A 15,451-nucleotide genomic window follows, 5' to 3' on the forward strand; every position below is an offset into this window, starting at 1 on the left:
CGATCTGGGGGCATACCGGGTAGATCATCCAGAAACACATCAGGGTATCGATAAACGACCCTGATCTGATCCAAGGTGGGTTTGGCTAGACTTTGGTTGCAGGTAAACTTTCTGGGCATTCTTTCAGATATGTGTTCGACTATTATCCCAGTGCTACTAGTCATGGTGATGGCCTTCTTGGCACAATCAATCAGTCCATGATGTTTCGCCATCCAGTCCATTCCCAGGACTACTTCCAAACCTTTGGCTCCCAGAACAATCAAATTTGCATAAAATTCTATTTCATGAATTCTGATAGGCACATCTTTGCAAAATTTTCTAGCTTTAGTTGTTGATCCAGGTATTTGAACTATCATGACATGCTTCAAACTGATGGGTTGAATCTTACTAGTGCATGCAAAATCTTCGGTAACAAATGAATGCGATGCTCCAGAATCAAACAGCACTCTTGCAGGTATTGAGTTAACAGAGAACATACCCAGCACAACATCTGGGGCTTCCTGAGCTTCTTCTGCATTCATGTGGTAGAGGCGGCCATTGCGATTGTTCGGGTTGTTGGGGGCGAACTTCTTGTTGTTGGTGACACGGCGTTGCTACTGCGCAGGGCCTGAGGTGTTGGCGGCAGTCTTGGCGAGCTTCTTGGGGCACTCGTAGGAGAAGTGCCCCGCCACTCCGCACTCGTAGCAGTTGTAGGTGGACTTGTCCTTGGGGGTGATGGGAACAGCATTGCTCCCAGTCCTTGGAGCGGTGTTGGAGATGTTGTTGGGGGCGCGGGGTGGAGCGCGGTTGAAGTTGTTGTTGTTGTTGTTGTTGTTGTTGTTGTGGCCTCCTGGCCTGGGGTTTCCTCCACTCCGGTTCTGATAACTCGGACGTGGATTCTGCATCGGGGGCTTGTTGTTTCTTGGGGCGAACCCTCCACTTGAGCTGGGGCGATACTTGTGGGTATTGCTGGGCCCACTCTGATTCATCATGCGGCGCTTGCGGTTCTCATTGGCTTGGTGTATCTTCCCCTCCATCTGAATGGCGGAGTCAACGAGGGCTTCTAAGTCAGCAAAGGGGATATTGATCAGTACAGTCTGCATCTCATCATGCAGTCCATTCAGAAACCTCTCCTTCCTCTTCTCGACGGTATCTGTCTCATCCGGGGCGTACCTTGACAAAGTGAGGAATTTGTCGCGGTATTCCACCACGGTCATCCGGCCTTGCTTCAGTTCCCTGAACTCATCCCTCATCTTCTTGATCAGGCCCGGGGGCACACGATACTTGCTAAACTTGAGTTTGAAATCCTCCCAAGTCATCATTTGCCCCGCATTCAATGCGCGAGCACTTGTCCACCAGGCACGTGCAGGTCCAGCTAGATAGTGGGTGGCGAACAACACCTTCTCGTTGTCCTCAACTCCGGCAACCTCAAGATTGTTCTCCATGGTTTGGAGCCAATCATCTGCATCGAGGGGTTCCTCCGTCTTGCTGAACACCGGTGGGTTGGTGTTTTGGAAGTTCTTCAGCTTCGACCCTGGGTGGTCGTGGTTTCTGTGGCCTTGATTGCCCTGAGCAATCTGTTGAAGTGCAGCTAAGTTGGCTTGCCGTTCAGCTCTCTCAGCTTCTCTATCTGCCAACATCTGTTGCAGCATCTGCAGCATTGCCTCTTGAGTCATGTTGTGGGTTGGGGGTGCCATCTGAATAGTGATAGGGATCATGAGATGAGAGGGAAATTTCTATGGCTCATTTTGGGATAAAATTTCACACAATTTAAAACTTGATTCATAAAATAATAATAATATTACACACACAAACATAGTCATGGAGGTAGCAAATATTACAAGCCAACAATCCGGAGGGTTTGAAGAACCCTTTCAACAATCTACGATACATGGGGCGGATACAAAGGACCGATACATAACACAAGACGCAAGTGCTCAGATGGGACTACTCGCCATCGACGTTGATCGGGTAGACGTTGTCTACTCCGGCAGCAAGGTGCTCGTGGCCATCCTCGTAAGGGTGGAACTCCAGGTCATCGTCTTCCTCCTCCTCGTAGTCGTCGTCGTTGCTGACGTAGGAGTAGCCGTCCCCCTGGATGTTCTCCCCTTCACCTTCACCCTCCAGCTCCTGGATCTGCTCTGCTTGGGTGGCGATGGTCGCCTTCAGTGTGGCGATCCTGGCCTTGGGGCGGTTGATGGCGTAGTTCTTCTTCTGGTTGGCGCGGTGGAGAGCCCTGCGCTCCCCGGCGATGACCTTGATGGTCTCCGCCTGCTGGGCCAGCTGAAGGTGAGTGTGGTTGGCATACTCGCGGGAGTTGTCCAAGTCGATGCGGGTCTCATTCAACATAAAGTCGAGATGATCCACATGGTGGCGCAGTTGAGGGTGCGATGGCAGGTTCATGGGCACCCCAAGAGAGTTGTGCCTTGCATAGTGCACAAAGCGACTACTCTCGAGGTCCATGAAGTTTTGCCCGCACAGACGTGCGAGCCCCTCCTGAAGTCCACGGGCGAGACCGTCCGCCCAGTTGTTCTCCCGGAAGGAGAACTGGATCCTCTAGCTCATTGGGAGCGTGAACCTTCCACGGAGGTCAACCATGATGACCCATTGGAGTTGACCACCAGGCTGGTCATTCACCATTCCACCAAAGATCTCCGGTGGTGGGCGTCCGAGGAATTCCGAGAGGGAGAAGAGATCCCTCTCGAAAATGATCTCTCCACCATTCCCCAACTGATAGAACTCAGTCTGGAGGAAAGGCTGCGCGGGGATGATGGGCTCCATCTGTAGAGGGATTAGATGAGTAAGTTAGTGAAGTGCAAGTGTTCACAATTTTAATTAACTAATAAGAAAGAGCATGGATTTAAAGTTTGCCAAAGACTCTTCAAGATAAGAGGGTGAATAAAGTTTTCATAACTAGTCAATTCATGGAATTTGAAACTAAGTTTTTGAACGTCCATTCTAACTAGGGTCTCCTAAGGTCAAACAATGGCTCTGATACCAACTTGTCAACACCCGGATTTTTAAGTCCAGATGCCTATTATGCCGTACATCGCAATCCCAGGAATAATGTTTTTGCGAGACATAATAGTAAGTAGCATAGAGTCATCATTTATTACAACACATATTGTCGTACAACCATAGATCACATGATCCAATATTACACAAATATATTGTTCAACAACACCAATAGTAGCGGAAGCGAAGTAGTAGTGGACTATCTATTCCACAGGCAACGCTTGACGTTAGAAGACGATCCTAGTTATCGTAGACGTCCTGCTGTCCGTCATCCTGATACTGTTGCTCTCCTTCAAAGTCTGGCATTTGAATAGCCAGGGCAAAGCCATGAGTACTTTAAAGTACTCGCAAACTAACACTAGAGTAATTACTTATTAGATGTAGTAAGGGGGTGCTAAGCTCTAGGTTTATTTGCATAAAGCCAAGTTTTAGTTTGATAAACATTTAGTAAAGCCTTATCATGTGCTAGACTAACTCAAGTGGGAACATTAGTGTCATTCCCACAACTCATATTGATTCACTTCAATATCACCTTTCAATTCATCATTCCTTTTTAAGAGCAAACCTATGATAACGGAGATAGTATGGCCTTTCCAATCGTCCGTAACCGTGGACACGGCTATTCGAATAGGTTTAACACTCTGCAGAGGTTGTACTCTTGTGCCACAACTTTTGATTGCATCCGTCGAGGATAACCCCGAATCATCGTAACACAGTACGCGGATCATCAACCATAACCTTTCACTTATATATGCTAGTATGAGCACCTCTCCCCATGAGCTTGGCCTCCCGGTGAAAACCGCAGTTAACCCGGGAACTGCACAGGGCTTGGGCCGTACATTCACCTCATTTTAACATCGTTCCACACTTAACGGAGGAAGCCTCAGCGTAACCCCTATGATGCTTGTTTAGAGGGAACCCATACTAAAATACACAAGTTTCTAGTTAAGCCCTACCCATAATCAGGTATTGTGGGGGTACTTGTATAATTGGAAGGGTATCACATTCAAACCCAATCATCAGTTTTATCAAAAATCACCATCTTCTCTTGTTCATATTCACCTCCACTTTACAAACTTTCAAAGTCATTTCACTTCACCAAGTTCCCATCTAGAGTAGTCAATTTTAATTGATTAGCACTAGCAACTAGTTCATGAGGGGTGCTATCTAGCTTTGATTTGTGCTAAGCTAACTTCAACATTGTTCTACTCTAGACCAAGTGAATCATAAATCAAAAAGTACTTTGAAATAAATAAGCAAACGTAAAAGTAAGGTAAAAACATGGGATAGGTAAGACATAATATAAAGTGTGATGGCGCCTTTGCTCTTGTAGAGCTAAGCACTTGTGTTTAGCAAGGGTTAGCTTGCCTTGAGCTGGGTAGTTGTCAAAGTTCTCCTCTTCTTCCTGGGAGTAGGCTTCCTCCTCTTGATACTCCTCGTTACTAGCGTCTATATACGAATACGAGGTATAAATACTAAACCAAGCTCACATACTAAACTAAAAACACTCAAAAGAGTTCACACACTAATCCTATCATCAATCAAACATGGCATGGTGGATTACTTGGTTAGTTCTTATTTAAGAGAAAAATAATTTCCTCTCATTATTCTTATTTCTTTAATTTGCTATTTAGATCTTTAGAGAAAAACTTCCTCTCATTAAATCCTATTAAGATTTAATCTCCTCATATAATAATCAGGTATGAAATATAGGTTGACCAAGGTCAACATTCCATATCTATTATATGTGAGTATAATTTAATTGAAGTGCTACACTCCACATATTTTAATACTAACATTTAAATGAATTAAAATCTCTAAGTAATACTAATCAGAGGTTCATTAGCCTAAGGTCTTTTCCCCTGGTTATATTACTTAGGATCAAGATTTAAATGAGAGAGTAGCTCCCATACTATTTGTTGAATTTGAGTTTCAAGATTTAAAGCACTAGTAATGGCTACATAGCCACTATTTTGATCTAGTCCATGATCATACAAATAACCTGTCTATATTATTGGATAATCAATTAGAGCACATCATTTGTGATTTATTAGAGTTGGAAACAATTCAAAATAAATTATGGTTAAAATTTAAATAAAGTTTCAAGTTGCAAAAGTCCCTGTCTTGTTATTTTTCTCAGATTAATTCTACTTTGAATTTGGATGTGGGACCAGTGGCATTAGTTAGATAATTTCATGGGCTTTCCAACGGTATAAACTTTGCTAGATTTGGTTTGGTAGAATTCAAACTATTCAAAAATTACTAAAGCATCTGCATGACAATTTGAATAATTATTAAATCTGTTTTTGAATTCGTGGGCTAGGCGGGAAATGCTACTGGGCCGAAACGGGTTTGAATTACACTGCGCAGCCCATCTAGCAACCGGTGCGTTTGGGCTGTGCTGATAGGTGGGGGCCACCCGTCAGTGGGCTTTAAAACAGCGAAACGGTACGCGTGATCTAGACCGTAGGATTAGAACAGAAATCGACGGCGTGTGAGCGTCGTCGTCTCCGACGAGCGACGAGCTCACTGGCGGTGAGCCTAGGGGGTTGGAGGGAGTACCAGGCCGTTGGAGATGGTGGGCAAGCTCCTCAGAGAAGTGGACGTCGATGAGGAAGCGCCTGGTGCTGCGGCGGAGCTCGGCGAGGCTCCAGGAGATGCAGAGCTTCCGCGGGCTCCGGCGGCTTCGAGCTCGCGATTCGAGCTACTCCGGCGGTGGGAGGTGAAATTGACTGGGGGAGATTGATCAGTGAGGAGAGGGGAGCAAGGTGTGTGAAGAGATGGAGGGCTGAGGTGCTCTATTTATAGCGGGAGGGAGGTGGCCGTGGGGTGCTGTGGAGGAGCGGCCATGGCGTGGCGCTTCTGGCGAGCGAAGGGGCAAGGCGAGGATGGCTAGGTGTAGGCAGCATCCTGGCGATGCTCAAGGAGTAGCTGGCGCGGCGAAAGCGTGAAAGGATGTCTCGAGCGCATGCAAAGTCTGTCACGGGGCGCGCGGCCGAAAGTTGATGAGGACGACGGCGATGGAGCAGGGGCAGGCTTGGGCGCTTGTCTAGCGTGTAGAGGGCGGGGAGGCGATGCTCGACGCAGGCATAGGGATGCAGGGGAAGGACGGGGGTGCTCGAGCGCTTGGTGTCCTGGCGCGGCCAGAGCGCGGTCACCGCGTGGGCTGGCATGCCCTGGCACGTTTTGGACGCGGCTCGTCTGGCCAATGCCGTGGCTTAGCGTTGCTGGGGCGTGTACCGTCGGCGTCCTTGAGCTGCATAGATGCTCCAGGACAAGGAGAAAGGTTGGGAGGGTGGCCAGAGAGAGTTTGGCCAAAGGTGGCCGGGTGTGCATGGCATGGTGGCTTTCTCCTCTCTTTTCTGCTTTAATCGACCAAGGCAAGTACTGGGCTAGAGGCAGGGATCATAGAGAGATCTAATGATCACAAGATAGAGTCGGTTTAGGCCAAAATCCATCGGGTAATAGCATGTAACACAATTCTGGAATCATGTCTGCCAAGTGTTCGACACAATGCCCGCATGAAACTTTTGGTTGAATTTTGGAAATCTTTTTGGTACAACTCATTCATATAATTAATGTGTTGGAATGGTGGTGGTTGTGTTCAATTTAGAGTTGTTTTGCAAAGTTTCAAATTTGAGGTCATCTTCTCTTTGTTTCAACATCACTACTTGACACATTCATACTGGTCAACCTAGTCAACTCTAGCCATGGTGGTCAACATGAAAGTTACTCACCTTGACAAGGTCTTGGATGACATGGCTTTGGTTGACCAAGTTTAGTTTAGGAATAGAGAAAACCAGAGGGGTAAAGTGGTGAAGAAATTATTTTGGTGACATATGACCATTATCATATGTATGAAGATTTTGAGATTTCCTTGGTTTTGATTCTTGATTCTTTGATACAATTGTGTTTGTTTATCATATCTTAGTATTCTACAAGCAAGAGAGCAAGCAATTATGGCCTTTGATGAAGATTTGCAATTTGGCCAAGTGTGTATGTGAGTGAGATATGGGTTTTTCTTATTTTCTTCTATTTTTCTCAAATGAGGGTTAGATGATTTTGGTTTAGGGTTTAATAGCAATTGATCAACATACTAACACTCATCATGGCAATTGCACAAAAGAAATTTTCTCAAATGCATGAAACTATATGTGGCACTATATGCATAGAAAAAGTTTTTGTTAATTGCAAATTTTGAGTTTGGGAAATTTTCTTTCTTGATTAATATTGTTGAAACTTGGGATGTTACATTCTCCGTCGCCGGACTTCCTCGGCAACCGCGAGCTCGTCGCTCCACCGGCGACCTTCTTCCTCAGCAACTCCGCCGCCTCAGGTTAGGCCCAACTCGCATTTACCCCTGTTTTCCTTGCTTTCCAGATCTTGGGCCGGTAGAATATTTACTTCCTCTTTTCTTTTGCTTTTTCTCTTACTCGTAGATCTTCGCGCAAGGGTAGATCTTGGGGATTCTGTTTTTCCGTGTAGATTCACATGTCTTGCGAAGAGTCTCTCTCCGCGTCATCCTCTAGTAGTCATCATAGCGAATCTTCCGACGGGCTAACTGCTGATCTTGCCCGGATGGATACCGACGCCAGCAACGACCAAGAGGCCGGCAGCACTAGCCAGGCCCCCGGAATAGATCTTTCCGGTATCACACGCGGAGCCTGGAAAGGCTCGGACGTCACACAACACGAGATCGACTGGCTTTACCGGTCCAGAAGGATACCGGAAGGAGTATCCTACCGGCTTCCCGGCGACGAGATCGAGCCGGTACTCCAGCCCGGTGAGTACGCCGTCTTTCTTGCTCACTTCGAGCGCGGCTTCGGCCTTCCTGCTTCCGACTTCTTCCATAGGTTTCTTGATTTTTACCAGCTCCAGCCTCACCATCTTCCCGGCAACGCCGTTTTCTATCTTTCTTGTTATGCCACTTTCATGGAGGCCTACATCGGCATCCGTCCCACTCGTGAGACCTTTGCTCACTTCTTTGCTCTTCGGATTAACTCCGTTCAGGGCAAGGAGATTCCTAAACCCAAACCCCCCGTACAATGCAGGTCTTGTATCATCGGCTCCCGCCAAGGGAGCCCCTTTTTTAAATTCTCCGGTCTCGAGTCCTGCCGGTTATGGCAGGGGACCTTCTTCTACGTGAAGAACAACGGCGCCGCCGATCTCATCAATCTACCGGCTTTCAATCCGGCGCCGCCCAGAAAGGTTAACTGGAGCTTCTATCCCGGGACGAATCACATTGAGACGAACCGGGTAGTACGCTTCACGGAGAAGCTGATGAAGGAGACAAACATCTGCTATGACGACATCATCCGCGCCTTCATTTCACGCCGGGTGCTTCTTCTTAAGCGCCGGGCTCACAAGATGAGCGAGATGTACGGTCCCGGTGATCCTACCAAGATCACCGGCCTCCCTCTCAGCAAGGAGGATATAGTCCTCAAGGCTAGGCAGATCTGCCAGACTACCATGCCGGATGACTGGGAGTGGGGCTTCCGGCCTCTTAGCTCCACTAACCCACCGATCCAAGAAGTAAGAGATTGTGCAACTTGGGTCGTTGTACCGGTAACTTTTATGTTGCGGCTAACCTTCTTTTTATTTGTTTCAGGCCAAAGACCGCTTCCCCCCCATCGAAGCGGATCGGCGAGGCCCTTGCCGGAAGCGCCCTCTGGACGCGGTGGACCCAGACCCCTACATCCATTGGACAGATCTGAAGATGGGCCGGACGCACACCTCGCGCCCCGGTAACTCCTCATCTGAAGCTCCCGGTTCCACCGACGATCTCACTGTGCTTGAGGTAGCCCTCTTTTCTGGTCTCTTATACTTTACTGTTATTCCTCCTCTGTAGATGCTCCCTCAGCCAGCACCAAACCGCAGGTCCATGAGCACGTTGCTCCCCTGCGGGCCGAGGCCGGTCGCGAGTTCCTGGAGAAACTCGTGCCCCAGGGCCATAAGAACAAGGCTCCGACACCTGATGCCGGCTCGAGCCAGGCTCCTCCCTCCAAACGCTTCCGGACGGAAGCCTTTGCGGGGAAAGTAGCGGGCAAGAGGCGCTACAAGGGCAAGCAGATGTCGGTCTCTTCCGGGTAAGCTTTCGTTTCTCTGCTTGTTTTGCTTTTGCTAACTTCTCTTCCGGTTGTTTTTTCCAATCCTTTTCCTTTTCTCTTGTTCAGCCCTGCGCTCAAGCTCGGCCCAAGGCCTGAGAGCTCTGAGGGAACCGCAAGGACCTCATCTCCTCCTCCTCAGCCAAGCCCAGCACCATCTGGTGCTGGCAATGCTTCTGCCTCCCCTCTGGGAGGCACTTCAAGTGCGGGGCGCGCGGCCCCTACACCTCCTGATCACCGCGTGGAGGAGGAACTCGTCTCCCCTCCAGAGAATCTAGATGCCGGCGCCAGCAACATCGGCACCGATGAAGAAGCTGCCGGGCGGGCGGAACCTCTGGTTCCTCCTGTCCCAAAAAGAAAAAAAAGAAGACCAAGGAGTCTTCCCCCTCCAAAGCCGCGCCGGACTCTTCCGCGCCGGCAAGCTCTAACTTGGGTCAGGATGCGCCTGACGCTCCTTCTTCGCCCAAGACCACGCCTGCGCCACCGCCGGAAGCTCCCGGCGCCGAACCAACTGGGGCCACGCCTACGCCGCCTCCCGTAACACTGAAGATCACCAAGGGGAAGGCCACGGCTTCCGGTACCTCATCCGCCGGCCCGCAGTCCTTGGTGCTGCACGCCGCCCGCGCTGCTGTTGTAGCCGGCGAGAAGGCCACCGGCCTGCTTGGCCGGATAATCGAGTTCAAGTGCGACGGCCGCGAGCTGGGGCATCTGCTGCCCTACGCTGAGAAGTGGAATGCTGCGGATGTGTCTGCAGCTACACGCGGCCTGGGAAAGGACCGGCTTCCGGCGCCTGACCCCGCTGGCCCTCGGTGTTCGGAGGAGCACTTCATGCGGCTGCGCCACGCCGTGAAGGAGCTGGACAGCGCGTGGTTCGACGCCACGAACAACATGATGGTAAGTCTCACCAAACTTTTTTCGATTTCGAATCCATGCCGGTTTCTCTTTTCCCGGATCTTGTCTATCTTCCCTTCAATCTTTAAATTTATGCCAGTTTCTCTTTTCCCGGATCTTGTCTATCTTCCCAGTCCCCGAGTTTCGTGTTGAGAGCGTAGCTCTTAGCGCGAAACTTAAGTAAAAACGCGCGAAACCGGCATAGCCAGTCCCCGAGTTTCGGGTTAAGAACATAGCTCTTAGCGCGAAACTTAGGTAGAAACGCGCAAAACCGGCATAGCCAGTCCCCGAGTTTCGGGTTGAAAGCGCAGCTCTTAGCACGAAACTTAGTTAACACTTATTCTTGAACAGACCACGGCCGACGCCCGGAAGATCCTCTTTGAGGAGCTTCTCTGGAAGCACCGAGACCTTGCTGAGGCGCACAGCAAGTGCCAAGGTAAACTTCTGTGCCTCCGGCATCTTCTTACCGGAAGGTTTTCTTTTTCTTAGTACTTATGATTTTCTGCTTTAACAGCTATCCCGGAAGCTTCCATCGAAGCCCTCAGGACTCAGCTCGCCGCACTCCAAGGTACCGCTCCCTCTTTTCCGGTTGAGTTGCTTCCTCTTCATTTCATCAGTTGCAATTTTGTTAAAACCTTCTTTCCGGGCTTTTAGATGAAAAAGAGCAGCTCATCCGGCAGCACCGCGAGGCTCTGGACGCCCAGGAGACTTACTCCTAAGGGCTGAAGGACCAGCTGATCCAGCTTGGGCTCAAGCATAATGAGGCAATGAAGGCCGCCCAAGCCGCTGCTGAGGCCAAGCTCAACGAGGTGCTGGAGGATGCCAACAACTCCACTGTGGTGCTGCGGGCGGAGCTAGAGGAGGGAGCCAAGGCGCGCAAAGCAGCCGAGGATCAGGCCGCTCGCTTGGAGTTAGAGCAGAAGGAGTATGACCTTCTGGTCATGCAAACCGACCAGCTCGCCTTCCGTAAGTTTTTATTTTTTCTTTTCCGGTTTCTGCTTATAAGCTTACATCTCCCGGTAGCATGCTCTTATCTTTTTTCCTTTGTCTTGTAGGACTCTTTCCGGATTTCCAGGCGTATGCGCAGAAGAAGGTCGGAGAGAGCCGGGTTGCACAGGCATACAAGAACCTGGATGCGCCCTGGGACCCCTATGACCACTTGGTCGCGCTGAATGCGTGGGTTTCCCACATGCGTGCTGTGGACCGGAACCTCTCCGACATCCCCGAGGTAGCCATCCAGCTCTTCAAGATACTCTGGCCCGAGGAGGAGGTGCCGGCTAACTTGTCGCTCACCAACGACCGCCTGAAAGGTGCCGGTCGGAGGATCCGGGAGTGGCAATGTTCAGCAGCTCGTGCCGGAGCGGACTCGGCGCTACGCGTCGCCTGCTCCTGGTACCCGGACTTGGACCTGGACGCCCTCATTGGCGTGCGCGATAATGCTCTAACTGATCTGGATCCGGTCCTCACCGCGAAGCGGCAGGATCGAGCTTACCGGATCGCGGAGTACGCCGCGATGCGCACCTTCATCCCCCCTCCTTCCGACGTCAAAGACTATCTGAGCGACGAGGAGGAAGATGAAGAAGATGAAGGTGCTGGAGCTGGTGATGCGCCTCCGGAAGGCCCTAACGCCGGTGATGCTCCTCCTGATGCCCCTACCGCCTGAACATGTTTACTTTGTTTGGATGTGTCTTGCTTATCTCAAAACAATGCCCGTCAAATTCTACCCCGGTATGCCGGGGTTTATGATGTAATATAAAACTTAATTGTCCTTTTGGTTGTGCTACAACAACTTATGCCGGTATGCTATACCGGTAGCCTATTAAGTTGTGTTTGTCTATTGTCTTAGCATTTTGCTTGTTACGTTGCTTTTATCCTGCACTGCAAAGATTCCGGAATTGTTTACGCATCCAATCCGATGCACACTTGGCTCTTTTGCTTTGGCTCTGCCTGCCTTCTCTGGGCGTTCTTTGGCGTATGAGCACAAAGTTCTTTTACCAAGCAAGCACTTTCTTGAACTTAGAAATAACTCGAAATTTTCACAAAAAACCGGTTTAACCGGGGTTAGTTAAACTTTTCCGGATTGTTCGTTCCCACTCTCTATTTTTGCAGTTCACGTGCTTAATTGCTACCGGTTTATCTTGCTTGCCATGAAGCCGGGTTGCGGACAGCAGCAGAGTTGAAGACTCCGGTAGGTTTAGCACGTTACTAAACCGGAAAGAAAAAATGTTCACTAAGCAACCGGTGAACTGAAAAAATAAACATATTGCATGCAATTTTGTAGGGGTAGTCCCCGAAATTCATTCGAAGTCCCGACATCTTTTATTCATAGCATATAAGGTACAAAAAGGAACTTCTTACACCACAACTTCAAGAGTAGAAGGGACGCAACAGGGCTACGTTCCATGGACGCTTGGTCTCCTCCCCGGACCTGTCCGCCTTTCCTTTCTTCCATTCCTGTGCATCAATCAGGTAATAGGCATCATTGTGGAGAGCTTTGCTCACAATGAAAGGTCCTTCCCATGGGGGTGAGAGTTTATGCCGGCCTTCAGTGCGCTGCACTAGGCGTAGCACCAGATCTCCTTCCCGGAATACTCTCGGGTTAACCTTCCGGCCATGATAGCGTCTGAGGTTTTGCTGGTAAATGGCTGTTCTTGCCAATGCCAACTCTCTTGCTTCTTCTAGCAAGTCCACATCGTTTTCTCTGGCCTCTTTTACCTCTTGCTCGGTATAGAGCTGCACTCTTGGTGAGTCATGGATAATGTCGGTTGGTATGACCGCTTCTGCTCCGTAAACCATAAAGAATGGAGTGTATCCGGTGGACTGGTTTGGAGTCGTTCTTATGCTCCACAGCACTGATGGTAGCTCATCGAGCCAACACCCCGGTGACTTTTCCACCGCCTCAATGAGTCTTGGTTTAATACCGGAAGCATTTGTTCTTTCCACCTGGCCATTGCCTTGTGGGTGTGCCACCGAGCACAAATCCAACCGGATATTGTTATCCTCACACAATCTTTTGAACTCACCTTGAGCAAAGTTGGTTCCGTTGCCAGTTATAATGCTATGCGGGTAGCCATACCGCAAGATAACATCTTTTAAGAATTTGACCGCTGTGCGCCCATCACACTTTGCGATAGGTTTCACTTGTAGCCACTTGGTGAATTTGTCCACCATAACCAAGATGTGAGTCATATTTCCTCTTGCAGTTTTGAATGGGCCAACCATATCAAGGCACCAAACGGCAAACGGCCAAGTTAGCGGTATGGTTTTTAAACCGGATGCTGGGGTATGATTTTGCTTGGCGTACCTCTGGCACCCATTGCACTTTCTTACCAAATCCTCAGCATTTTCCAAAGCAGTGGGCCAATAGAACCCATGCCGGAACACTTTTGCCACCAGCGCCCTTGATGAAGCGTGGTGCCCACATTCTCCTTGATGAATCTCCTCAAGCATTTCTTTTCCCTCTCCCGGTTCCACGCATCTTTGAAGGACACCGGTAACACTTCTCTTGTACACCTCACCATTGATGATGGTGTACGCTTCGGACCTCCTCTGGATCCTTCTGGACTCACTTTCGTCATCCGGCAAGGTGCCGTTGATCAGGAATTCCTTAATAGGTTTAATCCACGATGGTGCCTCTCGAACCAGAAACACCGGTACGTCTATCTCCATGTTATCCACCGGCATTGTTTCTTCCGGTACGGCCGTAATAGTCCCCGAGCTTACCGGAATAGTCCCCGAGCTTGACGGAACAGTCCCCGAGTTTGCCGGAACAGTCCCCGAGCTCCCTTCATCGATATCCATGGGTACCACATGTGATTCTGGTACGAAAATTGATTCCGATTCCGGGATTGGTTTGATCGATGGTACTCTTAAGTGTGCCAAGGCTATTCCGGGAGGAATTTCTTGCCTAGATGAGCCCAGCTTGGACAAAGCATCCGCGGCCTCATTTTCCGCTCGTGGCACATGGTGAAACTCACAGCCCTCAAAGAAGCCGGCAATCTTTTGCACGTGAAACCGGTACGAAGCCATGTTGGCATCTTTTGCGTCCCAATCTCCGGAACATTGTTGCACCACGAGATCTGAATCTCCGTAGCAAATGATCCGGTGCGCACTGATTTCTTTTGCGACCTTAAGTCCATGGATCAGAGCCTCGTACTCAGCGACATTGTTTGATGCCCTGAAATGTACTTGCAAAACGTACCGGAGATGATCTCCCTTAGGTGAGGTAAGCACCACACCGGCACCTAGACCCTTTTTGAGTTTGGATCCGTCAAAGTGCATCTTCCAGTATTCTATTTTTTGGTCTGGTGGCTTGTATTGCATTTCTGCCCAATCAACAAGGAAATCGGTCAAAGCTTGCGATTTTATGGCATCTCTTCTTTCATACACCGGTACATATGGTGATATCTGAATTGCCCACTTTGCAATCCTTCCGCTAGCATCTTTGTTGCACATGATATCGGAAATGGGTGCCTCACTCACTACTTTCATTGGGTGCTCCTGAAAGTAATGCTTAAGCTTTGTGGCGGCCATGAACACGCCGTAAGTCATCTTCTGGAAATGAGGGTAGTTTTGTTTTGAGAGGGAGAGCACCTCGCTCAGGTAGTATACCGGCCTCTGGACGGTTTTTCCTTCCTCTTCTCTTTCAACCACAACTACCACACTCAAAACCCGGTTTGTTGCTGCTATGTATAATAGCATAGGCTCTCTTTCTAGAGGTGAAGCCAGTATAGGCGCTGTGGCCAGCATTGTTTTTAGCTCTTTAAACGCTGCATCTGCCTGAGGGGTCCAGACGAACTTGTCGGATTTTTTCATGAGAGCATAGAGCGGCAGAGCTTTTTCTCCCAACCTGCTTATGAACCGGCTTAGCGATGCCAAGCTTCCGGTAAACTTTTGCACGTCCTTGAGATCGCGCGGTATAGTCATTCTTTCGATTGCCCGGATTTTTACCGGATTAACCTCAATGCCCCGGCTTGATACAAGAAAGCCAAGCAGTTTGCCGGCAGGGACACCGAAGGTGCATTTTGCCGGATTGAGTTTCATCCGGAATCTTCTTAAGTTATCAAATGTTTGTCAGAGGTCATCGATTAAGGTTTCTTTTACCTTAGTTTTTACTACGACATCGTCCACATAGACTTGCACATTCTTTCCGATTTGATCAAACAAGCATTTTTGCATGCAGCGCTGGTACGTTGCACCAGCGTTGCGCAAACCAAAAGGCATAGTGACATAGCAATAAGCCCCGTGCGGGGTAATGCACGCAGTTTTTATTTGATCTTCCTTTTTCAGGGGGATTTGGTGGAAACCGGAATAGGCATCCAAGAAAGACAACAGTTCACAACCAGCAGTGGAATCAATCACCTGATCGATCCGGGGTAAAGGGAAAGGGTCTTTCGGGCAAGCTTTGTTCAAGTTAGTGTAGTCGATGCACATGCGCCACACCTTTGGAGCTTTTGCTTCCA

The sequence above is a fragment of the Lolium perenne genome, chromosome 2 (assembly GCF_019359855.2).
Source record: "Lolium perenne isolate Kyuss_39 chromosome 2, Kyuss_2.0, whole genome shotgun sequence".
In the NCBI taxonomy this organism is placed as follows: domain Eukaryota; kingdom Viridiplantae; phylum Streptophyta; class Magnoliopsida; order Poales; family Poaceae; genus Lolium; species Lolium perenne.